Here is a 22,350-nt window from a genome sequence, read left to right as displayed (position 1 = left end):
GGACAAAAGAATAGAGAATGCTTTCTAATGAGAAATGCAAAGATTAATTTATGTCTAAACTAAATATTACAGTCTAGCTATTTTACAGCTTTCTATAGTTAATTAGTGATGGATGAAGGGTCCAGCTCAGTTTGCCTGCTTTTCAGAGGCAAATAAGGTTTAGTTGCAGTCAATAAGGTTCACACAGCCACCCTGTTCTAGAAACAGAGAAGCAGACTCTAACATGAAAATGATGAAATCAAAATCATTAGGCTTAGCATTTAGTCTACAAATGAGTATTTGTCACAAAATGTAGATCAAATCCAGACAGAAATTAGTCATTTTAGAACATGAATAAAATGAAATCTTGTTCTAATGAAGCTGTGGGAGTTGAATACATGCTATGGCAGGAGATGGATTGAGAAGAGAGCCACTGCTCTGGAAGTGGCAGAGTACAGTACTTGAAGCAGAGAGGCATTGTCTTGAAAAGAGATGCTGAGGGCTGACTCAGAGGCATATTTTTGCCAAAAAAGCCAATTTCCAGTCCTTTTGTGCTTAGAATACTGCAACGTCTATTATTGATTTGCAAGGAGAGGACACTGACTAACAAGTTGTGTCTGACAAAATTTCTTTGAGAAATATTAAAGTACAATCAAAGTGGTTTTGCTCTAGTCCTGCTTCAGATTCTAGTTGTTACATACAGAAATTGGAGAAATGGGAGGAATAAAAGTCTTCCGGGAAAATGTGTGCTTGAATAGATTTTTGCATACTGAACTGTATTTTGAATTTAGAAATGATGGGCTTTTGCAGGTATTAGTTAACTTTAAGTTTCAAGGAAATATTATTGGGGGGGGGTTGAACTTCTTATTGTTCTTATTGTGATCTTATCAGTCACAATAATTAGAACATAAACTTATTTTTTGGGGAGGGATGAGGAAGGAACATTTATCAGACTATGGTCTTGATAGCAAAAATATAACAGCTAACAAAATTCCAGGGAAGCCAGATAATATATACCATTACACCAAGTCCACAATTATTAATTTTGTGAAAACTGGTGTAGTCTTACTCTGGTATATTAATCTAGTAGCTGATTTTAGTACTTTTGTGTACTGAAGTAATTACAATACTTCAGTAAAAGGTAAAGCAGAAGAAATAATTTATAACAATAGCAGTAGTTGCAAGTTGTCTACATAAACCTTAATAAAATCAATCCTGGTAGCTGAACATGTTCTGAATTAGCTTTATCTCAGTTTCCCAAACTGCAAAAGGAGAAAAGGAGGAAAAATGCTGATGGAATGAGTAGTGAAGTATCATGTGAAATGGAGCAAAAAGGTGAGACAAGATACTGAAAAATAGTGCATCTGGCTTGTACTGCATCCCACAAACCAAATGTCCTGCAATATTAGGCATCTGGTGTTGTGTTTCAGGCTTTTCAATTTCTGTGGAAATCATGGGAACTCAATGTATGGCTTTGCATTTTCAAAGCCCTGTGAAACTTGAAAAATTGGGAGGGGAAACAAACCAATTTGAAACAAAATGATGGATCTGAGACATGATCTTTTTGCTGGTTATTACTGATTGGCAATTTTGAAAGATGGGAAAGATCTTGCCCTTGCACAGTCCAGGTCTTGTTTATTGCCTTCCTGGATACACAAAGTTCTAAGGCTGTTTAAAACCAAGAATGCCAATGGGGCCTTTTTTGCAGGAGTGATCCAGGGTTGGACAGTTGCAGGAGCAAATTTGTTAGGGAATTGGAGTAAGTTACAGAGTGTGAAAATTTCTGCACAACACTGGTGGCACCTGTGCAAAATGATTCACTTCCACACTTTTCCTGGAAGGCCTTTTGGGAGGTGATTGGGAATATGGTAGTCTGTGCAGCCTTTCACTGATTTCCCTGAAGGATTAGCCAAGCTACAAAATGCCTCTGAGCCTCTCATCATTCTCTTATGACTTCTCACTCTGCAGGCTGAACTAGACAAGGATGCAGCCCCTTTGTTTTTCATTTGGGGAAATCTTGGTGCCAAGTCCATAATTAGCAAAGGTCTATGGAACTGTGACTACTGTTGTCCAGAATGCCTTGCAGCATCTGTCTTTGACTGAACACTTGTATCAAATTAGAATGTATTTTATCCTTAATGGAAGCTTATTGGGAGAAGAAATAATTGGTTCATTTTTTTAATAACTTGAAGGTCACCTGGAGAAATCTTTACACACCTCCAGTGTTACCTGAAGGAACATTTTGGATCAGAAGAAGTCAGAGATCTAATCTGATGTTATTTTTTTTGTTCCTTGGGTTCATTATTTGGAGTCTGATATTAACTGTAACATGCTCTAGTAAGAGAAATAAGCATCGCTTATTCCAATGGCAATGGTTGGATGGAAAATGTGACTGCAGGATCATTCTGTATGAAAGACAAACTGTCAGTGTTTGATCAGTGTGCAAAAAAGGAGAAAAATAAATATGAGGTAATAAAAAAAATGGAAGGTGCTAGAATGAAGAGCTAAAACATGCAGAACAAGGCTAGCATAATATGTCAGGTAAAGACTTCTTCCTCATCATCTTTCTTCCTCCCTGCTGAGGCTTGTTCACTATCTAGTCCTGAATATTCATATGCTGGAATTGAGCATCAGCTTTGCAAACTAAGTAATGAATCCATCAGTAGGATTTTTCTTTACAGTAGGTCATTTACTGTGTGGTTGAAAGACAAAAATATAAGAAAATAGGGTAGGAAATAAAAGCATAGAAATATGAATAAAAGCTTGATCAGAATTACATTAGATATGCCTACCAAATTCAGAAATTTAGGGACTAGCTCCAGATGTTAACCTGAATAAGTTCTGAATTCACTGACTTGAACAACAGAGCTCTGATGTGAAAGAAGTGACTCTGTCAACATGATATATATCAGGCTGCAGAGCCTATACATTGAGGTGAAATTCAATGCTGTTCTTCAAAGAGTTGCAGCTCATAACTCACACCCATGGAATGGCCCATGGCATAATTTTGAACGCCCCAAGGAGCCATCTAAATTAGTGCAATCTGTCTCTGCCTACAGGCCAGCAGCACTGCAAGTTCTCTGCAGCTCTAACTGCAACAGTCCTGCTTTTGGAAAACCTGCCCCGTTTGCAGGCTTGTTAAGGTGTGTCCCTTTTGGGAGGGTGTGTGAGGCACTCTTTAGAGACTTTATGCCAAACCCGTCATTTCACTTAGCTGGAAGTGATGAGCAAAAAACCTCATCCCAGGAAAACAGTATTGATGGCTTCAGATACACGGAGTAGAACTGTCCATGTTACTGAGTGGTACCGATCTATAATTGCTGCAGAGAAGAACTGAATCTGAATAATCCTTCCCATGAGATATAAATACTTCAGCCTGTGAAGTGTAAAGATGATGATAGCAGAATGGTTCCTGTTTCAAGACTAGAAACTATGACAGTGCTTGTTTAAGCTGTTGAAGAATCTGTACGTGAATGATCTGGTGAGATCATCCATATTCGTGCGAACTAGAGCAGACTTAGCTCTCAGGTATCTGCAGCAGAGTTAAGAAATACATAAATCAGGGTGGAACTTTGTGGGTAGATTCGAAAATGCAGATGATATTTTTTGCAGTTTTGAGTAATTTGGGGTCCAATTTTGAAGAACTGTCACGAAATTAGAGCTATTAGAATGGCTGGAAGCTGTCGAATTCTGAGAGTCTCTGAATATATGGAAAATAATGATTCAGAACCATACCAGGGCTGTAAAATTGTATTAAGAAGTCACTTGGATAATGAAGGATTAGAACTCCAAAAGCATACTGGTTTTGGTGAAGCCATGTCAATTTACACCTCCTGAAAAATTTGCTTTGAGAGTGTTGAATGGAAGATAATCATAATCTATTTGAATAGGTGATTTTTTTCTTGCTAAGAAAAAATATTTAAAAATTGTTTCCTGTGCTAACTTTTCTAAGTATTTTACTTCTGGATAATCTTTCACTATTCACCCGAATTCTTGCAAATAAAGACACTTCTGACTTCTGATTGGGAACTTCAGAACTATAATTTATATACCTCATTAGAAAAGTTGCATCGAAAATACAATGACAAAAGCAAACCCCAAGGTATGGCCCTGTATTAGAGACAACTGACTTCATAGTTGACATAATAATTCTGCAGAAAATAAAGGTATGTTTTATTTGCAGTAGGTCAAATGTTAATTAAATATGTATTATTTTTGCCAGTTAAATATTTCAAAAGTTTTCTTGGAAGGTTCCACTGTGTGCACTCCTGTATTAGTGCCATTCAAAACGATAATTGAGAGCAAGACAAAAACTAAGGACTCGTGAAGCAATGCACAGCTAACTAAGGTTAGAGAGAACTTGGCAAGGAAAGGAAGCCAGGCTTCCACACTGCTGGACTGCTGGGCTCAGTCTCAGTTTGCAGTATAAACCTGCCTGTTCATCCTTTTAGCACTCAGTGGAGCAGAGTCTCTAGAGACAGACATTCCCTCTCCCACTGAAGATAAGCTCTTCTCTCTACTTCTTTACCTCAGAAGTTAAAGCAGAGTTTTATGCTTACTTGGCAATTTAAAAATAGCACTGCTGAATATCAGATTTTAACTCTTAAATCTGCTTCAAACTAATTTTTTTTTAATCCTTAACATTAACACTGCTGTGGAGTGCTAGTCTGAAAAATCTGCAACTCATGGTAGAGAAAGTGGTCACTGTGAGAGACTTTGGTTCTAATGACCTGTGGGCTGCATAATCCAGGTCTTGTTAAGCATCTCTTTCCCAGGCAGTCAAGACAGACAATACCTTCTGGAAAGAGGCTTTCTGTGGTGTGAGACCAGCAGGATGGGCTTAGCAAATCAGGCTGTAGACAACATGCTGGCTACAATATCCACTATTTTGAGAAATACTTACTGGAAGAAAAATGAAATTTAAAATTTTTGAAAAAATTCTTAATTCTAATTTTTTTAAAGAAGTATTTTTTTGGACAGCAGACAGGTTATTCTATCCCCAGAATGTCAGTTCAAAAATGTTGTAATTTCTGGTAAGAGCTGTGAGGATCTAGGGGAGAAAAATCAATATTTAAAATAAGATATCCCTAAGGACTAAGCATTATGTTTTCTTGCATGTATATTTTTTCCTACCTGACAAAAACTTGTTTTCCCTGGTTTAAGAAGGTAGTTCTTCAACACACACAGCACTTGAGTAGTCCTATGGACTACAGGAAGTTGAGGAATGTATGGAAAAGCAGCTTTTGCAGACTTCTTTTTGCTGCTCAAACAATCAAATTGCTTTTCCTATGAGCAATTACTAAATATTGTGTGAGCATAACCTGAGGTAATGTAGCATTGTGTCCTCCCAGTGTTGGAAGAAAATACCCAGATCAAAAATTATCTCAAAGATTATCTCAGTTAGTCCTAAGACATAAGCCCTAAGTATGGTAATTAAGAAGAAGTAGTGAACATCTGGTATCTTGTGATAATGGATCATCAGAAATGAAAATTACGTGACAGTTTTATACAATGTATAGTTCCAAACCCACAGAACTTTTAAAAGACAACATTTGTGGGAATAAGTAATGGATGGAAGGAGATTGATTAGAACCACCTGCTGTTTACTGTGAGATGTTAGAGGTGATTATGATATAAGGAAAAGAAATAACACTTATTTCAATAAAATTAAGGATTAAAATTACAGCTGATGTCACCAGAAAGGAATATAAGGACTGTTAAAAATTATAACATCAAGCATCTAAAAGCTGCAAAGTATTTAGTACATAGCAAGGTAGGGCAGAATATTAAATAGCTGCAAATATGGAAAAATAAAATATGAGCAAACAGTACTACTCTTTTATCATCAGTAAGTAGCTTCAGGCATAAATAGTCCTCTTGAAATCATCTAGGTTTTTTGGTTTTTTTTTTTGTGCAAAAGGAATAAAGTTTCTTAAATAAGAGGAAAACCCACTAAAATTTAATAAGCACCAGCTGAGAATTGTGGTAATTATTGAGGTCCTGCAAGGTCATTATTGGTAATTGAAACCTGATCACTTTTAAAACCCAACATGCCCAAGAAATTGCAAAATATTATATGTAAGTACACTCTTTAAAACATTCCTTGAGGGAGCATGAAACAAAAAGAGGAATTCAATAATTTTAAAGCAGCAATATATTTTTTAAACTTGTTTAGTGTAAGTTTAATTGGAATTAACAGATGTAAAAGAAATTATATGAGAAGGTGGAGAATTCTTTGGAGCTGAGCAAGGGATAGGAGATCTGAGGTTACATTTTCAAAGCTGTCTAAATGGCTTGTGGACACGGGCACCACAACTTCCACAATTAGGAAACAGCCATAGAGAAAACATGAAGCAACAGTGTTGTCTGTCACTGCCAGAAGTGATTTAAGCCTTTTGGACTGTATATGCAGAGGTATTTTCCATAAAATAAATGTGGGAATTTCTTTGAAGAGTCCATTGACTTTCAGCAGAACTTACACACTTGAGTATACATAAATAGAAACAGTACTGGGAGGTGAAGATGTTTAGCAGAAAAAAATGGAAGTGATTTTTGTAAGTACAATGTCTGCAAGTGAGGAAAAAAGATAATCCAAAAGTGGAAGCGCTGAGTCCATTTTATCTGTTAACTGGAAAAAAAATGAATAGCAGTACAGTGAACAAAATATTCATGTGTGCAAACTGGGTGACAGAACAAATAGACAAATCCAGTAATATCTTGAGTAATTTAACTTTTCTAGTTCCTTTACACCAGTCAATTATTCTGCTGTATCCCCCAAGTATCCAAGTTGAAGTTTGGCTGGGTTTGAAAAATTGATTTCTCTGTACTTTACCAAGCTTTCAGACCTCTTTGATGACAGCTTCTTAGCTCAAAGTCAGTCAGATTCCTGTGACTGTCTAAAATGAGATGGCAGCTGGATTATTTTCAGACATAACCACTGCTGCCAAATGACTTTCTGTGACTCTCTCACTAGTTTGTCATACTTTTTATTTCTACTTATAGAAATGCCACCTTATAGACGACCTTAATTTCCTTTTTTGTGTGCTTGGGTATGTCCTATATACTTACAGAGTATTCAGCTGCTATATGAGAATGTAGTATCATCAGCAAAGTGAAAAATATCAGTCATGAATGCTAAATTTCTTCTTTAAATCACGAGGTATCTAGAGTACACATCAATACAATTTTTTTATTTTTCAAGAATTAGGATGATAAAATCTCTGAAGATGATTAAATACCAGTACTGTGTTACAGGTTTGGCTGAAAAAAAAAGAAAAAATGAAAACAAAACATGAAAAAAACTTTCAAAAATTGCCGTAGTGAAGGCAATTCTTTATACATGTTAATACATGTCAAATAAAGATTGAATTAAATTTCAAATTGTACTCTTTAGAACACTGCTGATTTGAGAACAATTCTCATTTGAGGGGGAGAAAATAAAACCTGAGTGGGTCATTGTTGCCAAAGCCAGTGAAAATTTTTATTCAGAGAAGTGCTGTTACCTGTACCATCCCTGTGTGCTTTTAGACAGACTTGTGCACTGTCATGTTCCCACCTGTCCTGAGGCACTGGGATCTGGGAATCTATAATATTTATATCCCTTTTTTCATTCTGACTGGTTACAAGCAAGAGAAATGCTGTTTCACACTTGCATGCTGGTACAGCTGACTCCACAAAAGCAACAGCAGAGGTCAGGCAGGCCCATGGGCTGACAGATTTCAAGAGGAATACCATTCCAAACAGATCTTCAGGAATTATAGGAGCTTTAAAGTGCTGCTGGTGGTCTGCACTTTGTGTTCTTGACACTTGGCAATTTCTGGCCTATTTTTTTTCCTAGAGTCAGGCATTTCCAGCTCACTGCATGAACGCTGGCAGCTTTTAATGAGCACTTCCATCAGAATGGCAGCTGCTACTCAGCACCTGGGGCTCCTGTATTGTCCACCTGGGTATATGATGACTTATTTATGCTCCTCTATGTAACTGTGTTTGCTTGAATGATTTCACCTTGCTGGATTTCCCTGAAAAAACCCTGTGTCATGACAAAGATTCTAGTCCCGGGCATTATGGTTTATGAGAAAAGTTAAATTTTAAAGCTAAGTTTCAATATCTGATCATGGGAATACAAGACAGATGATCCACATACTGAATAATGTTAAAAAGAGGAATTGGTGGTGAAAATGAAGTTATTTCATTTCTGTATGATGTTATGTAGCTTTTCAAAACCAACAACACAGTGAAAAACATTGCAGTGTCTTGCTGAGTTGTAATGGCAATTACAGATTTTTCAGCACTTTTGAAAAAAGGTTAATAGAATTTGCTTATTACTAGTATGGGAAGTCTCTGAAGGGAACCAGCATCAACAGAGAGCGTTTTCTCTTTAGATACACAGTGAAAGTAAGATGTGGCCCTAGCCCAAGGGAAAGAAAGAAAAGGAATCACTTTCTCATTTGATAGAGAAAAAAATGTGTGGCAAGACCAAGAAATAAACAAGTTACTTTGGATAAGATATTTTAGACAGTGTCTCCTTCCCTTCTAAGGTAGTGCCCCTTGTCAAACTCAGAACTCTCCATTTCGTTAAGACAAATGTCAGTCCTCAAATTCCTGCATATACTCCCTCTGGGATCACACGTGGATAGAATGTCTTCACTGATGGAAACCCTCCATTTGTGAATTGAGTCGTGTTTCTTTCTGAAATCTATTTCCTGTCATGCTGTTAAGTAGAAATGTAGTTTGATGTGACAACTCCCAATCCTTGTTGTATGCAGTCATTAAAGATCCTGTTATTTACTGAAACCTAAGCTATACATTCTATTGTATGAAATTCTCAGTTGGATTCCCTTTTATAATACATTTCTTGTAGGTATAGTAGAGATCATATGAACTGAAGTGAAAAAAAAAAAGGTGATTTTTGACCTGTCTTCTTCTAGTGAGACTGAAAGGTTATTCGCTAGGAAATGTTGAGGTAATTTGTTACCTTGTTTTATGAGTGTGCTCTTAAATAGCTGATATGTTTCCAATGAGAAGTGGCTGCAGTGGTGAAGTTAAATCAATTGCTTTGGTGAAATAATCCCCAGAGCTTGGTAATTGACTGCATTTTACTTTAGGTTTGCACAGTTTTTTGATGTTTTTCAGGACTAAAAGCAATAGAGAGTTAGAAGGTTGCTTTTATTTATTAATGAGGATTTTTTAGCACCGAATCTATCTGAATGCAAGGCAGAAGTTGAGATACAGAGAAATGCAGACAAATGAAGATTCCCTCTCCATTCTCTCTACCCCTCCCTTTCTTCTTCTCCTTTTCCTTTGGCAATAACAGTTCATTCTCTTGATTCAGGAAATTGCAAAAATAAAGGAAAGTGAGTGCAGGATGAAGTAATTCACTAGATAAAGGCAAATCAAATCAATCTCTATTATAGCTTCCTTTGTGATAGTGATACTTGGGTTAGGTACAGCCCGACCCTAAGGATGCCACATGATGGAAATAAAGAACTAATATTAGCACAGTAAAAGCAGTACTAGGGGAGGATTAATAAAATCTCTGTATCTACCTCCAGACCTCGCCTCTGAACCAGGATTAGTTTGAACTCCTAGTTACTTGAGGACAACAATATCAGATATCTTGAGACGATATTGGAGAGGAATCAGTTGTTTTCATTTATCTTTTGACTTTACCAACTTTTTTTCCTTCAGAGGAGCTCAGATGAGTTTCTCTAGCCATTTCTTATATACACATGGTTTGGCATTCTTCAGAGTATTAGAACATGTCAAAGTACATATGTCGCTGACGTTTCCTTTGTTTTGCTTACAAATATGAGACAGCAGTGTTAAAACTACTATGTCTTTAATAATTAACTTGGGCTGCCTAATCAGTAAGTCTGTTCCAGATGACTGCTGTTAGTACTTCGTATTGCAGTACTTTAGAGCCTAGAAATTACTGGTAAGTTTATAAATTTGTCCAAATTCTGCAGTCTACCCAAAGGGCAGCTGAGGTAAGCATCAACACCAGAGAAATAATGCGTAGGGGCACACACAAGGCCCTTGCTTTAATTTGCTGCCCTGCATTTCAGCTCAATGTATTCTAATGGAGCAGAGTGTCAGATTTTCAAGGAAATAAAACTTGATTTTCGAAGTATTTCCTGGCTTCTTGACATGCTGGTAAGTTTTTTTTTAAATTCTTACTAAAAAATTCATATTTAGCATGTATGTTAATTAGTATTGCATCTATATTCACCATAGCTTTATTCTTCTCCAGGGTTTGCTTAGCTTCAAGAGGCAATTGTGAAATAAAAAATGACAAGATATTATGACAAACCTATCTACACGAATTCCTGTGCTGCTGGTATAAGAATGATTAGAAAAGCTCAGATGAGCAGCTCTGCATCATTTCTTGGCTTATGTACAAGAAGGACTTTACACATTTATATGAAACCCAGAATTGTTATTGAACAGCTGTAAGATAATCACTAGACTCAAACTTCAGCAATAAGGCCCTCTAAGCTCAGAAACATCCTTATGTTTTGTTTTTTAAAAACAAAACATTTATTAGGTACACTTTTCTCACTGGACATCTGAAAGACGGAATCTAGTATTCCAAATAAATTAAGAGTGGAAGAAATTAAGCGTAGAAATGTATCTTTCCTCTTCTTTTGGAAGGGGGGAAAAAATATAAATACTAAAGCGTTTCTTAATCTCACAAAGCCCTACTTTTCAATATAAGAGAAATTTCCAGATCAAATGGAAACTTCAATATCAGAATGGGATGGATTAGAATGATAGTACCAGACTTAACATCAAGCTTTATTTTAACTTTTGAAATTATGACCCACTACAGAGCGAACAAACTTAAGATCAACAGCTTTAAGTAGATCTGGCTATAGCTTCATCTGAAGATATATTCTGAGGTGGTGACATTCTGTAAATGCCTTTAAGACCTGTAAATGACTGTGCCAGCTACAAGATGGTTCATAAATGGTCCCAGATAGGAGGTCTGTAGCACCAGTGAGCAGAGGTACCATATGTTGAGGTGAGCAGCCAAGTGGAAATTTGGAAGACATGAGTTAAAAATAGGTGGGTCATGTTATATGAAGAGAAGGATTTAAAGCTAAGCAGGGAGGGGGGGAAGGGGGATGAATAGGGTGACAGAGAGAGAAGATATTAGTATTGCTTATGGGCAAGTGGAGCAGATGGTCACTTGTTTCATGTAGGGAATTGATACAGGCACTGAATTCTGAGTGGGGTTAATGTAGGTCTCATCTTTTGGTTTAGTAGTGAAATCACCATGATTCAAACATCATTCTCTTTAGGTTCTAGTCCAAAAATATGGGAAAATCCCCGTGCAAGAACAATATTGTTGCTACAGATGTGATGTCTTTGATATTGGCCGGTACACAAGATGAACCATGAATCTCCAGGTTCTAAAATTATGAGTAATTGCAGCCTGAGCCAATTCTTCCCCTTACACCAAAACCCAGTAGCTTGAAATTGCTGTATCTAAAGCTGTAGTGGAATCATGATCTATTTATTCATTGAAGAAGTAGAACAATCTTATAAGCTGGTTGGGCATGTGCTTATGAGGAAGGGAAGCTGGGTTTCATGCTGGCTTCACTCTTTAGCTTGTCTACAATAAGGTGTGCTCTCAGGATGATAGAATAAAGTATCAGTTTCTTGCCTCTTGGGAATACACTGATCCAAGTATTAGAGAGGAATTTAGTATATTTTAAATTTTTACCTGCAGAACAAGCAGCCCATCCAACCAGTTACAAACCCTGCTAGTGTAAAACGTTGAGTTGAATGCCTGAGTAGAAACAGTGCTGAACAGGGAAAATAAAAGAAAATTTCTTGTTACAGTTTGAAGTCTGAAATGTTGAAATTTTGGGAAGGAAAATCTTATATGAAGAAAAGTATGTTGAAGTGATAATACTTACCTTTAAAGGATTTCTACTGTGTAAAACTACATGTTTATTTTTGAAATGCAGATGACAGATAATATGGGTAACTTTTATTAAATACTTTTTCTGTCTGCAGACTCTTGCTGTGATAAAGTAAACGTATCTGATTTCTGTTAGGATGACTTGAAAGGAAAAAAAAGTGTGGGTCCCTTCTTAGCTTCCATTTAGTATGTACAACTCAATGAAAAGCCCAAAATTATAGTGTGGCTTTGAGGAATGCATATGTTTCCTTATTTGAAGCTTTGCTCTTTTTGCATTAGAATTTCAATATTTGGCTTTATTTCTATATTTAGGGGGTTTACCATATTTAACCTTTTTGCTAAAATCCTATAATCTCTTTTCTTCGATTATTCTTGGGTAGTTTCAGTAATTGCAGTAGGAGAACTTTTGCTTGGAAAAGTCTTCTGGGAATTATCAACTCCAGGCCCTCACTTGAGGTGGTGCTGTTACTAGAGCTTGGTCCAGCCAGTCCTGGCCTTGTTTTGCTGTCTTGAGTACCTCTGAGGTGTTCTCGCTAATGACCTGTCCCTGAGCAGCATTACCTTCCTTGAGAAAAAGTTTTTTTCTGATGTCTATGTGACTCCCCTTCAACTTGGTTTTTTGATTATCAATTTCATATTAATCTTGAGCTTTTGGAGGAAAAGAAAGCCTTTTGCAGCTTACATTTCTGTTCTGTTGTCCTGTTGTCAAAAGGTGACAAAATCCTTCTGTGGTTTGTTGGGGTTTTTTTCATTGAATCTTGCAGTATAATCAGGGAAGAAAAAATTAGTTACTTTTATGAGTTCTGTTCTTTTATACCGACCACAAATTTTTTTTAAGGAGCAAACAATTGGAAAAAAAAAAAGAACAGATTTTCAGGCTCCTTAATAAATGAAAACAAACTTTTGTTTCCTTACACGAAAGGGACATTCCTAGTGAAAACTTTTATTTTGGGGTTTCAAGTAATAAGTGTAATAACTGGTTGTCAAAAATAACTTACAAATTTGGCTGAATATCTATTTATAGTTCTGTATTAAGAGTTGAAAACAGTAATGCAGAAATCCCAGTGTAGTGGATAATCTGGTACCAATGAGCTCTTTGAAATCCTTTTACATCTTCAAAGTGCAGTGCATTACCTAATGCTAACTGCGCCTCGTGGCTACAGGATTCTTAGGGGAGCTAATTACTGCTGGCCTAAGGACACCTCCCCAGCATGTGCTCTTTCCCAAGGCTTGCTTATGTACTTCAGCAAAAGACTGTACCTGCAATGAATGCAAGTCTGTTAGGGCGTAACAATGACTTCAGAAACCCACTCCTTACCTGTCTTCACAACACGGGAATGTCAGTGACATACCTTTTGAAGGTACCCTGGGTTAAAAATAATTTCATTTGTTACAATTCTGGCTATCTGAAGCTGTGATTTAAGAGTATTTAAACACAGTATTAAAGTCAAATGGACTTCAAAAAGTGAAGGAAAGTTGTTTGCAGTTAAGTTATAGAGTCTTTGTCCTGAAGTTTCTGTCTCTGGTTTACATTTTTGTTTAAACTGAGACCCTTCTATGATCTAAGACCTGCTATAATCTGAGATCTCCTATGACCTTCCCACACAGAGAACAAAAAGCCATTAATCTGTGACTTAGGTCAACTCCATGTCCTTCAGGACATTGTAAACAGTTCATCTCACTTCATTATGAATACTCCAGTCCGAGAGATGATGATGCTATTTGTGCAAGCACCCTGGAAATGTGGGGTTCTTTAAAAACCAAAGAGAATTTTGAGAACAGGTACATTGCAAGGTGGCTGCCTGTATCTTATTTGCTGTTGTTACTGGAGAGTTCCTATTTATAACAAACAAATTCTATTTGACAGTTGAAACAGAATGAGAAATAGAGGTCTGGATAATACATTGATCTAGGCTGTCAAGCTGAGGGTTGATTTGAAGGTCAGTCATATGTTCTTTTTCCACATACCCATAAAATGAAGACTATAATGATATATATGTAATCTAATTTGGGAAGAACAAAAAGGGTTTTCGGATTTCTGACTATATTCTTGTATTAATATATTAAAGTAGATGTTTCCTTTTAATTGATACAGTTTTATATATTAGTGTCCTTGTACCATTAGTCATCAGAGTCAGCCCCTTTCTGCCTAAGTGTAAACACTGACAGAATCAGAGCAAGCTGTCCTGCATGAACTTGTTCCTGATTTGGAGAGATTTCAAGGGGAGTGGGATGTCACGTTGATGCTTTTCCTCTCTCCTCAGAGAGCAGAAGAGGCCAAGATTCTTAAGAGGTGCAGCTGCAGTGGGAGTACTGGGGTTAGCTATTGGTAACACCCACAGGTCAGGGAATTTGACAAGGCAGGTACATACAGATATACACAGAAAAAACTTCATTATTTCAACAATTAGCAGATGAGCAGATTAGATTTGATTCATGTAGTCCCAGTGTGGGTTTAAAACAGCAAATATGAATACATGGGAATATATTTCTGGAAAAGTGGTGTAGAGGGGCAGGCAGGGAAGAGACCTGAGAAGCTCTTCAAAGAGAAAGCTGGTTCCAATGCTAGTCTTACAAGAAAAGTTAGGAAAAAGGTGTGCTAGCATCAGAAATATAGCTTATAAGAGCTTAGTTACCACACATGGACATAGATCGTCTACTGGACTGCTGCTTACTCAAAAAATTACAGTTTGTGGTGGTTGTAGCTGGGGCTGGTCTCTCTTGCTGGTGGGAAGTATTTGTGATTTGACCCTGATGATGGATCGAGGCATTCTGAGTTTGGATAGCATCACTCTTGTTCCTCTCAGCTCTATATCCATGCTCACCTCATCATGTGACTGCTATGCCAGTGAGAGATGAGTGATTTCTTCTAACCTGCCTGCTACATATGCATGTTCTCCTGAAGTTCACTTTGAGCAACTTATTAACTCCCCTATGGCTAATGTGGAAGGAGATCAAGGTGTACAGAAAGGAGTGCGTATAGGAACCCATCCTTAATGAAGATGTTTCTTATGCTGAAGACATTTTTACCCTTAATTTCAGAGAAAATGAAAATTGCAAGTGTTTCTAAAACTCTGATCTGATCTGGTCTCAGCAGGTCATCTGCTGCTGCACAGTGACAAAACACTCTGCTTCTATAAGAGCACTAAACTTATTAGCTGTGCACAGACCCCACAAGTTCATTTTATACAAGCAAACCTGAGATGCTGATAAAAGTTGATTCTTTCATGAAGTGAGGAATACTCAGTCAAATTAGCATATTCCCTTGAGTGTGCATTTTTAAAAGTTACTAAGCTCAGTACTGTAAAAGGCAAAACTATCTTCTCTCATCCAAACTCTGTGGCCTCAGGAGTTAACATTTCTTCTACAAAAGGTTGGAAGCTAAGGACTGATGGTAAAAGACTTTTATCAAAAGTGGTACTGGAAATGTTGAACATGATATGTGCTGGAGACAAAATTAACACAGGGACTTTGTACAGCTGTGTGGGCTTAGTCTAGTCTGGGATCCTGAATCCTCCATGATCAAGACAATCTGATTCAGAGGATAAAACCAGCAGCAGGTACTTGTATGAGACAGTGTCTTCAAGGAAAATGTTCCTTTTTAGGCACAGTAGTTAGAGATTGTAGCTGTGCTTCACATGGTTTTAAAGAGTCTTGCATCTTTCTAAGAACTGAGTATCTTGAACATCTGCTAGATATTCAAAAGTGATTCAGATGAGGTCTCTAAGGAGGAAAAGTAGCAAGAGTTTGTAAATATGATCAGATCCTACAATAGTAACTGAACATCAGTGCTAGCACTGAAGAGAAAACCAGAAGGTGTTAAAATGAGCCAGAAAGCTTTTAGGCATATTTGTCTCTCTGCCAAATGAACTTTTGAGCTTTAATACACAAGCTTTTAAGATGCTCATGCAGTTAGCTCTGTATGTTTTATAATGCTTGTCTTGTCAGTAAAAGATAATATTTCATTGAAATACAACAACTTTAGGGAAAATATCTGCTATTTCCTCATTGCTTAAGAATTCTGATTTCTTCTGGTTTTCAATCCCATTGTAAGAATTACAAGTGAAGGAGGACTCCTGTACTGCTGTTTCAGGAATTGTTTGTCTGAAATGGCACATTTGTTTTCCATCTGAGTGTTTGCTTAAATTGCATTTCATCCCTCATTTATATTTCTCATCTGCATGATAACATTGTGCACGCTGGTGCAGTTTCTCTTGCTATCATCCGCATGACTCTTTGTGACTTCATTTGACACTGTAGTAAGGTGAACCACAATCTTTTTAATGGCAATGAGCACCAAGGTGGTTGAGTGCTCCTTTGAATGAAGACAAATGAATGTAGGAAAATGTAATGACTATACACACTGTGAAGCAAAAGGCCTGTCTTAATGGACTAAAATCAACTTATGTGGATAAAATGACTTCACTAACACACAGTTGAGATTCACTTGACTGATTCAGCCAACAGCTTGCTTAAAGTGTCTTATTACTGCCATAATCACTACAGTCTAAATCATAACAGGTTCCCTGAGTCTGATAGCTCTGGTAGCACTCACATCCGTAAAACCTAATTTTACTCCTGGGTAGCTACTTAGTCTAATTTATTTCACTACCTAATGCTTATTGCAGAGAATATATTTGGACATAACATTTGTTCTCAAAGTTTTTGAGATAAAACCCCCCTCAGCTACCAGAATATCCTATGAGAACAGATGTCACAAAGAGACTGGCCAGTTCAGAGAATTTTCAATGAAACTGGCTCTGAAATCACACTGGGCTTTTCTCTATTCTAATATTTATGCATTGTTTAAACTGTCAGCTGCCAGAAGGCACAATAGTTGCAATGAGCATTTATACAAACACTGTATTATATATTAAGGAAGAACACATGAGGATGATTTTATTATGGTTGATGGAGCTGTAGAACTCAACATGGTGGTACAGCATGTATGCAGAAAAGATTGGTTTTCCAGAACTTGCTAACAGAGTTAAATTGGTAGGAACACTGGTAGGAAATGAACTTTAATATTTGAGAGATGGTTGAAATAAAAATACTTTAAATCCAATGCAGGATTTTAAAAAAACTGTTGGGATTTCTCCTTCTCCAACCTTTATTTTGTAATCCTGTTTCTAACATGCAAAAACATCACTGTCTTTATATTTCCAATTTTTTTAAAAAAATTATATCATTACTTCATTGTGTCTTGTAGCAAGTAACATCCCAGGCAGTAGGTCTATGCATGCATATGGACAATTTTTTCTAATATTTTTATTTAAAAGTTTTGATAGGGTGAAGTGTGAATGCAGCAAGGTTGTCTATTCTGTGGCAAGGACTTCCTATCTTAGGAAAGATGGAGCACTCATTTTCCAATAATTCTGTGGAGAGAGAGAACTTTGTCATGTCTTTAATTTTTGGGAGTGAATTGTACACATGGGTCAAGCATGGATTCAACCAAAGAGCAGACTTTAAGAAAATCCTGATGTCTTGGCAAACCATTTTGGTTGATTGGCTAGTTTTGATGCAGTATCAGCATGCAGAAGATAATGACATGGGAAGGCAATGCCCTGAGGAAACATGGGCTTTATATGACTCGCTCTTGACGAGCCAAGCCAAGCCAGTCTCTTACTCCAGTGGTGCAGCTTACTCTGTGGAGAGTCAAAGCAATGGCTGCTACATCCAGACTATGCTGAGCTTTTGATACTGTCCACTATGACCTCCTCATGTGCAAACCTTGGAAACCAGGAAAATGCCATGACATTGCATTCAGAGTCTTAGCCGTAAAGTAATTGCCACACTACTTCGAACTTTGCTAAGTATTCTGCTGTTTCTGACTCCAAGCAAGCAGCAGCTTTATTCACAGAATAAATATCAGAGGCCATAACTATGAATGCTGCTTTGTTGTTTACACTTTGGAGTGATTTTTTTTCCCTGCTACCACTGTCTTTGAAAATGTATTCTCCTTAGTCTACTTTCAAATTCCTAAATAAAACAGGCAAAGGGTGGGGCTGCCAGCTGATTCTCCTGTGGTGCACAGTCCTCTTTGCTGCACTGAACATGTCTGAAATGCTGATCTACTGTTTTGCAGCTTACCTTTTTCTTTGCAGACTTTCTTCTCCAAAATCTTATGTCAATAATGAGAGAGCAACACAGTAAATAAGTAGGTACTTGACTAGAAAGTGCAGCTACTGACCTGCCTGCTAGGGATGGTTTTACATTTCCCAGTATGCATCCATTTTGAAAGTTATTGAAGGGGATTTGGACTTCCAGGCCACTGCAGTATAATCACTGAACAGCTATTTGCTGGAGGCCATCACTATTGTTATGGTGTTACTCCACATCTCTTGAAGGCACTGAAGGATTGATATTGATTTTTCAGTAGCATTTATAAGGGGCCTGTGCACTTGAGAGTAACTGGACCATATCATTAGACTAGTTAAGGGATTTTCCATCAACTATATTTCTCAAGGTAACACTAGTAGGAGGACTCATAACCTCTGAATCAGAAGATGGATGTACAAGAGACATTAGTATTTTAAAGAAAAGAACTTCAAGAAAACAGCTGCTAAAAGACTGTTTGAAGTTATGGATCACAAGCTAACTCTTGATTTATGAAGGCAGCATGCTAACAGTTTTGTAATTAATCGATCTGATTGTTCTCAAGAGTGTTTGAGTCTTAATATTCACAGAAGTCAGTGAATAGGAAAACCTATTTCTTGGCATCAAAACAAAGTGGACCCCCAATAAATAAAAATACAGGAAAATAAAAGAATGTAACAGCTGCTTGGCCACGCTCATTGCATCATTGGCAGCTGATGATGTAGCATGTGAGTCCCAGGCCAATGGACTGACTCACCCAGCCTTCTCCTCTGACGTGGTCTTCTGCTCTATCAGTATTTTAGGTATTCCCAGCTCTGCTCTGAAGCTCCCTGGCTCTGACAGCACCAGCACTCAGGAGCAGTGGCTACAGGTGCAATGTGACCCCAGTCCATGAGCAAAGCTGCAGCTGGGGCTGCCAGTGTGACCCTATCCCCCATGTAGTCTGTGATACACTGGTTTGCATTAGGCTTTAGATTAACACATCTGAATGAGTTGCAGAAATCCTGGAATTTCATAATAGGATTTTAGAGTCAGGTCAGATTGAGCTAACTGAGATTTAGGTGAGGTTACAGTAAATTTCACCTCTAGTTAGTAGAGCACAGATAGCACCTCAGCCAGAGAGTCTGTCACTATTTTTTTTGAAAAAACAGATTTTATAACCAAGTTGCAAATAAAATTTTAACAGCTTAACTTGGAAACAATGGTATCTATATCTGCCAAGTAATGACTAAAATTTATTTACTGCAAAGAGCTAGAATTAAATAAAAAATCAATTTGGCCTTTTTTTTTCCTAAATTTCTCATTTTAAAAAATCAGGCACGCAACTTGTCTTTTGCCTTTGATTAGTTTTAATCTTGGGTTCTCATGCAACCTAATTTACTGTTACCATAAAGAGAATTCCAACAGGAATGCTATTTTTTTGTAAAAGAAAGTACATATTCCTAGGGTTTTACACTCAGAATCAAGCAAAAACATGAGGAAATTAGTCTTCAGCTTTCTGAATTTTCTTTCTTACTACAGTCTGGTAGTTATCTTGGCCACCATCTTAGCTAGTAAATTTACCCAAATATCGGTTCTGCATTATTGTATTTGCTACTGACAAAATGCCTATGAATAACTTGTCCAAATTTGTGAAATTTTTTAAGTAGTGAGAAATACGACCTAAAACATTTTTATGTTTATTAGACTGTCCTTCCAAAGGACACAGTTTTCCCAGAAGTTTGGCTTTAAGAAGTCCAAAAGCTTTTGAAAATATTTGCTTAAATCACAAAACTTTGCATGTGTTTCCCTTGAAAATAAAAGATAATGTAATGCAGGAGAATCTTATTTAAACTTCGCATACAAATATGCATGAATGCCAATTGGATTCAATCTTCCTGACTTAATTTGAATTAACTGATGGGTCTTTTGACACAAGCTGTACTAATTGTTGCTTATTTGGGTGCACTATATCAGTGAGCATGGCAATCAAAAGCTCAGCCAGATGTTCATATTTTCTTTGATTGCCCACAGCCTTAGGTTTGAAGAAAAGTCAATCAGCAAAATTATTCTTCTTAGCATCTGTCAAGGTACTGATCGCATTACCATAATGGCAGTCAGAAAAGCAGAATGGCTCTGATTCCCTTTCACTTAACCTGGTATCAGCCTTCAGCTCTGTGCAGTCTTGGTTTGATGCCACCACAAAACATGGAAATTTTGTGAAATTAGACTAAATGTATTTATAAGTGGCTGATTCTGCCACAGTGAAGAGTGAATGTATTTTTATCTTTGTATAAACCTATATTTATGTAACTTCTATAAAAGTAAATTTTGTCTGTTTTATACTGGCATATATTTACAATGTGATAGTGACTGAAGGGATATTTTTTTTCCAAATGTCGTATAAAAGCTTTTTAAGAAGTTGAAAAACTAAATGTTTTCCACCTATGTACAGAAAATCTAAGCCTACTGAAACAGTTTCTTTTGATTTGCTTTAAAACTTTTGGACACCTGTAAGATACATCAAGATACATCATTCATATTTACAGCACAAGCAATTTTTTCAATTCTTTAGTATTTTCATGAAAGCATAAAAGAAAAATAATTTTTGTGGGTTCCTTTTTTTATAAGTGTTCTAAAAGCATCTGCCAGAAAGAGAATTTGCATTTATTTTCAGATGGGATACGTATCAAGACTGTCTTAACCTTTCTCTCCTTTCATCCCTAGGTATTTAAAATGTGTCTTTGCATTTCCTGCATAGCTGGAACCCTGCTCATTAAAGGTAAGACCTTTTTTTGCAATCCCAATAGGAGCAATGCCTAACAAGGGAGAATGCATGGTTTGCACCTATGTTAATTTAATAATTTACCATGGCCTGCAGTTCTACCCTGCTCAGGAGTGTTTTAACTTGCAATTCCCACCTGCCTGCCTGGAAGCTGAATATTTTGAGCAAGAATTATCATTCCATTTGTTTCTATAGGATACCCTCAGCCTAACACAATTCACAGCTAAAGAAAACCAGGGGAAGAGAGCCTTGGTTCCTCAGAGGTGATGGACTGTGGACTAGAGGATTCTTTATTTTCATCTGTTTATCTTTAACATTCTGCTGAAATGCCCTTCATATTTCACCAAGTGCCAAAGCAGACCTGTGGACAGTAACAAGACTCTGTGCTGCTTCTCCCTGTTGAGTAGTGAAAGTTTTGTTCCTCTTTTACAGTGTTTAATGTGTGTCACATCAAAAAGATTAATTTAACCTGACAGATGAAGATAATAGGGGAAAGATTCTGGAAATATTATTACGGGTGATGAGCTCCAGCAGCAAATAATTCAGGAAGAAGTTTACTGAAGGAAGCTCCCAGGCTCAACCACAAAACCCTGAATGTGGCTTAGTTCTCAATCAAAGCTTTCAGAGAAAGAGATTGCATGAAAGAGGAGCTACAGCATCTGCCTCAAAGCAGCTTAATATGACTCATGTCTCAAAGGAAGTGTTTTCAGCATAAAAACTCTTTACCAATGACACACATCTCTAGCTCATTTACAGAGTTGTTTAAATATTGCCTTTGCATACCTGCTGTTCGAATGCCCACAGGTACTCAGGTTTTGCAGCCCATTCTACCACAGAAACAAACTGTGGGGTAAAGAAAACAAACCCCTTTTCATTCCTTCACTAAAACGGCCTCTCACCTCAGGTTGCAGACATCAAGGTCTGGAGAGAATGACCCCTAGACTGGTGCTAACGCATGGGAAGCATTTTGCATGGCATGACAGGGAGAAAGCTCAGAGTGCCATTGACCTGCAAGCACCATGGGCAGGGAGTCGGAGCACATGCACAGTTTTGGAGGAGAGGGCAAGGTTTGTATTTGGTAGGGTTTGGGTTTTTGTTGGTGTTTTTTTTTTTTACTCTAATTATGCCTCTGCAGAGGTAACAACTGAATGTGAATCCGCCTCTTCCACATGCACACGTATCAAACTCTGTGGGCACTGCGAGTGGTACATTCTTAATATGATGCTTTGAGGAGAAATGAGAATTGAGGGGAGAAAAATGCCTGACAAAAAGATAGTGTTGGGTTTTGGCTAGGGGTAAGTGAAGGTACATCTCTTTTGACACACATATGGGCTCAAAGTCACCTCATGGGCTTTGGAGCCACCTGGCAGAGCACACCCCTCAGGCTGGGCCCACAGGCTTGAGGGCAAAACGGGGAGCGCCCAAACCAGGCCTCTGCAGGGAGTTTTGCTCAGAATAAACATCTAAAAGTGTCTTTAAAGCCACCTCTTAAAGGAGGGCTTTTGTGTATTTCTTGGAGTACTAAACTGTAAGTATCACCTTGAGTGCAGTTTTGGGTGCCACAATAGAAGAAAGATGTAAGCCT

The 22,350-nt window shown here is 37.4% G+C and overlaps 1 long non-coding RNA gene across 2 annotated transcripts in view; it reads left to right on the top strand.

Annotated features, from left to right (window-relative positions):
• The window catches only part of LOC125330461, a 100,400-nt gene extending 79,044 nt beyond the window's left edge, over positions 1 to 21,356 (top strand). For both annotated transcript variants that reach the window (XR_007205544.1, XR_007205545.1), the window contains 2 exons: positions 20,708 to 20,762; positions 20,961 to 21,356. This is a non-coding gene — a long non-coding RNA (uncharacterized LOC125330461). The remainder of the gene's footprint in view (positions 1 to 20,707; positions 20,763 to 20,960) is intronic.
• Positions 21,357 to 22,350: the final 994 nt, after the last annotated feature.

The sequence above is a fragment of the Corvus hawaiiensis genome, chromosome 9, assembly GCF_020740725.1.
Source record: "Corvus hawaiiensis isolate bCorHaw1 chromosome 9, bCorHaw1.pri.cur, whole genome shotgun sequence".
NCBI lineage: Eukaryota > Metazoa > Chordata > Aves > Passeriformes > Corvidae > Corvus > Corvus hawaiiensis.
The sequence above is the reverse complement of the archived record's forward strand: the minus strand, read 5'-3'. Positions and strand labels throughout refer to the sequence as shown.